We start from the raw sequence: 5,677 nt of genomic DNA, 5'->3' as shown, positions 1-5,677 counted from the left end.
TCTTAGGGTTCAGGGTGGGGGCGGGGGGCCTAGAGGGCTTACCGGGGCGGCGGTGGCGAGTTGTTTCGGGGCGGCGAGGCGGCGCTGGGGCCAGCGGTTCGGTCAGTGGTGGCTGGTGGCTCAGGGGGGTGCAGGTTGAAGATGAACTGCAGGCCCTCCCTAAACTACATGTCAAGTGCCTCTCTGCTACCATTGCGTTCAGTTTCGACAGTAGCATTCAGATTCCACAGTAAATTTCAGTTTCGACAGTTGAGTTCAGAGTCAACAGTTTTTACCTCATCTGTTGTGGTCAGGTGGTTTTTGGTGATGTTAATTTTACATCCATTTTACATCATCTATTGGAGATGCTATTAGAATCCCACTTGAGATTGACGATGTCTGTCTTGTGCTGCTTCAGCCTTGACGTCTTATGGCTCACCGGAGCTGCTCCAACGACAGAACGATTCGTCACAACAGAGCAGTGCCCTGGACGCCGTCTACAGATTCCTCAGATCTTCCTCCACACCTCCGACAGCCACCTCTACCTCAACTACTTCAGCGACCAACCCAATGATGCTGAGGTCGACACGGCTACGACAGAGAGGTTGTACACTTATTGCATCACTTATTACTATACATTCATGTCGATCCATTAGGGCTATTTTGGTTCAACGGAAAAACATCGATCCACTGGTTGTTACCATCACTCTAAATTTTTGCATGCTCTCCTTACATAATCTCACCATATTTTTTTCGTATGCATGTTAGATATTGTACACAGTCATGCTGAACATGTAGAGAAAAAGAGACACTACAAGAAATATGTCAACTTGTCACCTTCTGTTAGTGACCCTGGAAGAATTGGTCATAGATCTATGACCATTTCAGACCAATTGGTCAAAAGTTGTTCGGGGGGCTCCAAAACCTAAACTATAACGACCATTTTGGTCAAAAAGGTCGTAATTTCCTTACACGAAATGGTCATAAAGCAGATAGCACTGGTCTGCTGCCTTATTTCTAGCTGATCATGACCAATATAGATGGTCATAACCTTGTAAATTGTGGTGGGTTGCTATGACTAGGCGCCACCTCATCAGTTTTGCCTATGTGTCATGTCCATGTGGCAGTTTTTGCCCTAGGTTGTGAAGCAACCTATATTTCTGTCATTCCCAAAATTCCCAAAAAAATCTCATAAATTCTTTGGGTCATATCTTCTTCAAATATGTAAAAATCCTTCCTTGCCTAGTTCAAAACTAATTCAACAATATTCATTTTCCTATTCTGTTCACGACAACACTTTATGAAGGAAGTGCTATTTATATATTCTTGATTGCCCTCGGAATTTTTGGGCACTCTTTCCTATCCAAATCATTACCGCATGACAAAATTCAGCTCCACTTGCCTAGCAAATCTTCCTTGGCAAATTTCCAAAGTTTTTGTCCACCTAGAAGAATTATGAAGGAAGTACCTTTTTTATATATCCAAATGACATGAAATTTATACAGTTTCTTCATATGCCCAAATTATCACCCTCCTCCAAATTGCAGCTCAGGCAAATTATCTATGTGAGCCCAGGTTCAATTTATATTTTATGACCAAATTGGCACGTTGCAAAGCAAGTGTTATCTAGAACCCTCCTATTAACCTCAAACTCTTTGGGCACTCTTCCATACCCAAATCATTGCCACATGATAATATTCAGCTCCATTTTCCTAGTCAATCTTTCTCAGGAAATTTTCAAAGTTTCTACCTCGAGAGAAGCTTTGTGAAGTAAGTACTAGCTAGGCTTACCCAAATGACCTGAAAATCTACCAAGGCATAACCATACCTATGTAACTTACCTACACCAAATTTGAGCTCATTTCATTCATCCAATTTCTCTCACTAGTTTTCCCAAGTTTCTGTCCATAGAAGAGCATTGTGAAGGAAGTACCACTTTGGCATGTCCAAATGGTATCAATTTTCTACGGTGCTTTCCAATGCCCAAATAACCATCCTCCACCAAATTTCAGCTCAATCCATTCATTATTTTGAGCCCAGCTTCAACATTCATATTTTTGTCAAGTGTGGTACTTTGCAAAGCAGGTACCACCTAGGATCCTCCTTTTGATCTGAAAATTTGCGAAGACATTCTTCTTAGTAGATGATCATCCTCAGCAAAAACTCACGCCCATTGGCCATGTGCATTTCCCGTACCGCTAATCAAACACTTGGCTGCTAATTCATGTTTGAGCATCGATCGTTCTCCCCGTGAGAATCTTATGTTGTAATTTTCTTCCTAGAACCTACGTGGGGAGTGCCCAACCCACTAGACATGCCTAGGCTGCCTAGAACACATGGCAACGCCACGATCACGCGGTGACCACGCGTCGGGCATGTGAGTTTACGCGCTCTAGAGTTGGGGGCCTTGGCCACCGCCCAAACCTCGACGTATCGCCATAAAACCATGTATTTATGATTAAATAGGTACTTATGTAACTATAAATGATTTTTGGAAAAAATAAATAGTAAACTATGAGGCAGCTGCAGTTGAAATTTGACCCGCTTCCTACTGAATCGGCGGGAATTTGTCTTTTTCACCAGAGGTGGATCAAAACTTTGATGCCCAACAATTTTGTCAATTGTGCATTAAATATGGCCTAGTATTTTATAAAAATTATTTGGTCCAATTTGCAACAATTATTTGGGAGGTCCTTCACAAAAAAACCTCCTTTTGGGCACTCGAAAAATGGAAAATGGTTTTTTCGTCCAAAGAAAATGAAAACTTCCTTAGGCAACATTGTTTGCCTTTCCAATATACACCCTTGTGCACAATATGGGATCGTTTGAACAAATTATGCCATGAATGTGGCCATAAGATTGATCATTTGGCTTGAAAGCCATTGATATCCACACGTGATAGCTCGATTTTGAGAACACTTTTTTAAAATAATTGCCGTATTACAAGTTTGTTATTTTTCCTGGGAACTTGGCCACATATAATGACACAATGCGAAGGTTTCCCAATTTTTTGATTTTTTTGAATTTTTTATGCCCGTTTCAAAATGCGGTCAAAACGGCGGGAATGACCGTTCCTAGCTAGTGGTTGAATCTTGATTTTTTTTGGTGTTTCTCTGATTAAATAGGTACTTATGTAACTAGAAATGATTTTTGGAAAAAATAAATAGCAAACTATGAGGCAGCTGCAGTTCAAATTTGACCCGCTTCCAACTGAATCGGTGGAAATTTGTCTTTTTCACGAGAGGTGGATCAAAACTTTTTGCACCCAACCATTTTTGTCAATTGTGCATTAAATATGTCCTAGTATTTTAAAAAATTGATTTGGTCCAATTTTGCAACAATTATTTGGGAGGTCCTTCACAAAAAAACCTCCTTTTGGGCACTCAAAAAATGAAAAATGGTTTTTTCGTCCAAAGAAAAATGAAAACTTCCTTAGGCAACATTGTTAGCCATTCCAATATGCACCCTTGTGCACAATATGAGATCATTTGAACAAACTATGCCATGAATGTGGACATAAGATTGATCATTTGGCTTGAAAGCCATTGATCTCCACACGTGATAGCTCGTTTTTGAGAACACTTTTTTAAAATAATAGCCGTATTACAAGTTTGTTATTTTTCCTAGGAACTTGGCCACATATAATGACACAATGTGAAGGTTTCCCAATTTTTGATTTTTTTTGAATTTTTTATGCCCGTTTCAAAATGCGGTCAAAACAGTGGGAATGACCGTTCTTAGCTAGTGGTTGAATCTTGGAATTTTTTTGGTGTTTGTATGATTAAATAGATACTTATGTACCTAGAAATGATTTTTGGAAAAAAATAAAGAGCAATCTACAAGGCAGCTCAATTCAAATTTGACCCGCTTCTAGCTGAATCAGCGGAATTTTGTCTTTTTCATGAGAGGTGGATCAAAACTTTTTACACCCAACCATTTGGTCAATTGTGCATTAAATATGTCCTAGTATTTTAGAAAAATGATTTGGTCCAATTTTGCAACAATTATTTGGTAGGTCCTTCACAAAAACACCTCCTTTTGGGCACTCGAAAAATGGAAAATGGTTTTTTCGTCCAAAGAAAATGAAAACTTCCTTAGGCAACATTGTTTGCCATTCCAATATGCACCCTTGTGCACAATATGAGATCATTTGAACAAACTATGCCATGGATGTGGCCATAAGATTGATCATTTGGCTTGAAAGCCATTGATCTCCACACATGATAGCTCGTTTCTGAGAACACTTTTTAAAAATAATTGCCGTATTACAAGTTTGTTATTTTTCCTAAGAACTTGGCCACATATAGTAACACAATGCGAAGGTTTCCCAATTTTTTGATTTTTTTGATTTTTTATGCCCGTTTCAAAATGCACTCAAAACGGTGGGAATGACCGTTCCTAACTAGTGGTTGAATCTTGGAATTTTTTTGGTGTTTCTATGATTAAATAGATACTTATGTACCTAGAAATGATTTTTGGAAAAAGTAAAGAGCAAACTACAAGGCAGCTACAGTTCAAATTTGACCCGCTTCTAGCTAAATCGGCGGAAATTTGTCTTTTTGATGACAGGTGGATCAAAACTTTTTACACCCAACCATTTGGTCAATTTTGCATTAAATATGGCCTAGTATTTTAGAAAAATTATTTGGTCCAATTTTGCAACAATTATTTGGGAGGTCCTTCACAAAAAAACCTCCTTTTGGGCACTCAAAAAATGGAAAATGGTTTTTTCGTCCAAAGAAAATGAAAACTTCCTTAGGCAACATTGTTTGCCATTCCAATATGCACCCTTGTGCACAATATGAGATCATTTGAACAAACTATGCCATGGATGTGGCCATAAGATTGATCATTTGGCTTGAAAGCCATTGATCTTCACACGTGATAGCTCGTTTCTGAGAACACTTTTTTTAAAATAATTGCAGTATTACAAGTTTGTTATTTTTCCTAGGGACTTGGCCACATATAATAACACAATGCGAAGGTTTCCCAATTTTTTGAATTTTTTATGCCCGTTTCAAAATGCGGTCAAAATGGCAGGAATGACCGTTCCTAGCTAGTGCTTGAATCTTGGAATTTTTTTGGTGTTTATATGATTAAATAGATAGTTTTGTACCTAGAAATGATTTTTGGAAAAAATAAATAACAAACAATGAGGACGCTGCAGTTCAAATTCGACCCGTTTCCTGCTGAATGAGTGGAAATTTGTCTTTTTCATGAGAGGTGGATCAAAAATTTTGACACCCAATCATTTGGTCAATTGTGCATTAAATATGTCCTAGTATTTTATAAAATTGATTTGGTACAATTTTGCAACAAATATATGGTAGGTCCTTCACAAAAAAAGTCATTTTGGGCACTCGGAAAATGATTAAAAATAGCTAGAAAGATCAAAAATGCATAGAAATTGGTCCTTATCCATAAAATGTGGTCTAAATCTAGTGAAAATTTGTGTGGTGCCATTTTGCAAAATATTTTTGATAGCTACTTCACAAAATCCCTCTATTTTTAGTACTTAGACATTTTTTAAATAACTGGTTTTTCGAACCAATCACGACTCTTCCCACGGATTGATGACATGGCGCCCATCCATCCATCTCTGCATCCCAGATCCATCCATCCATCTATCTACAGAAAAAAAGAAAATAAAATGAAAAAGAGATACCCCCCACCCGCAGCCCAAACCCTAGGTCAGATC

The sequence above is a fragment of the Triticum dicoccoides genome, chromosome 3A (genome assembly GCF_002162155.2).
Source record: "Triticum dicoccoides isolate Atlit2015 ecotype Zavitan chromosome 3A, WEW_v2.0, whole genome shotgun sequence".
In the NCBI taxonomy this organism is placed as follows: domain Eukaryota; kingdom Viridiplantae; phylum Streptophyta; class Magnoliopsida; order Poales; family Poaceae; genus Triticum; species Triticum dicoccoides.
This window is presented reverse-complemented; position numbering follows the sequence as displayed.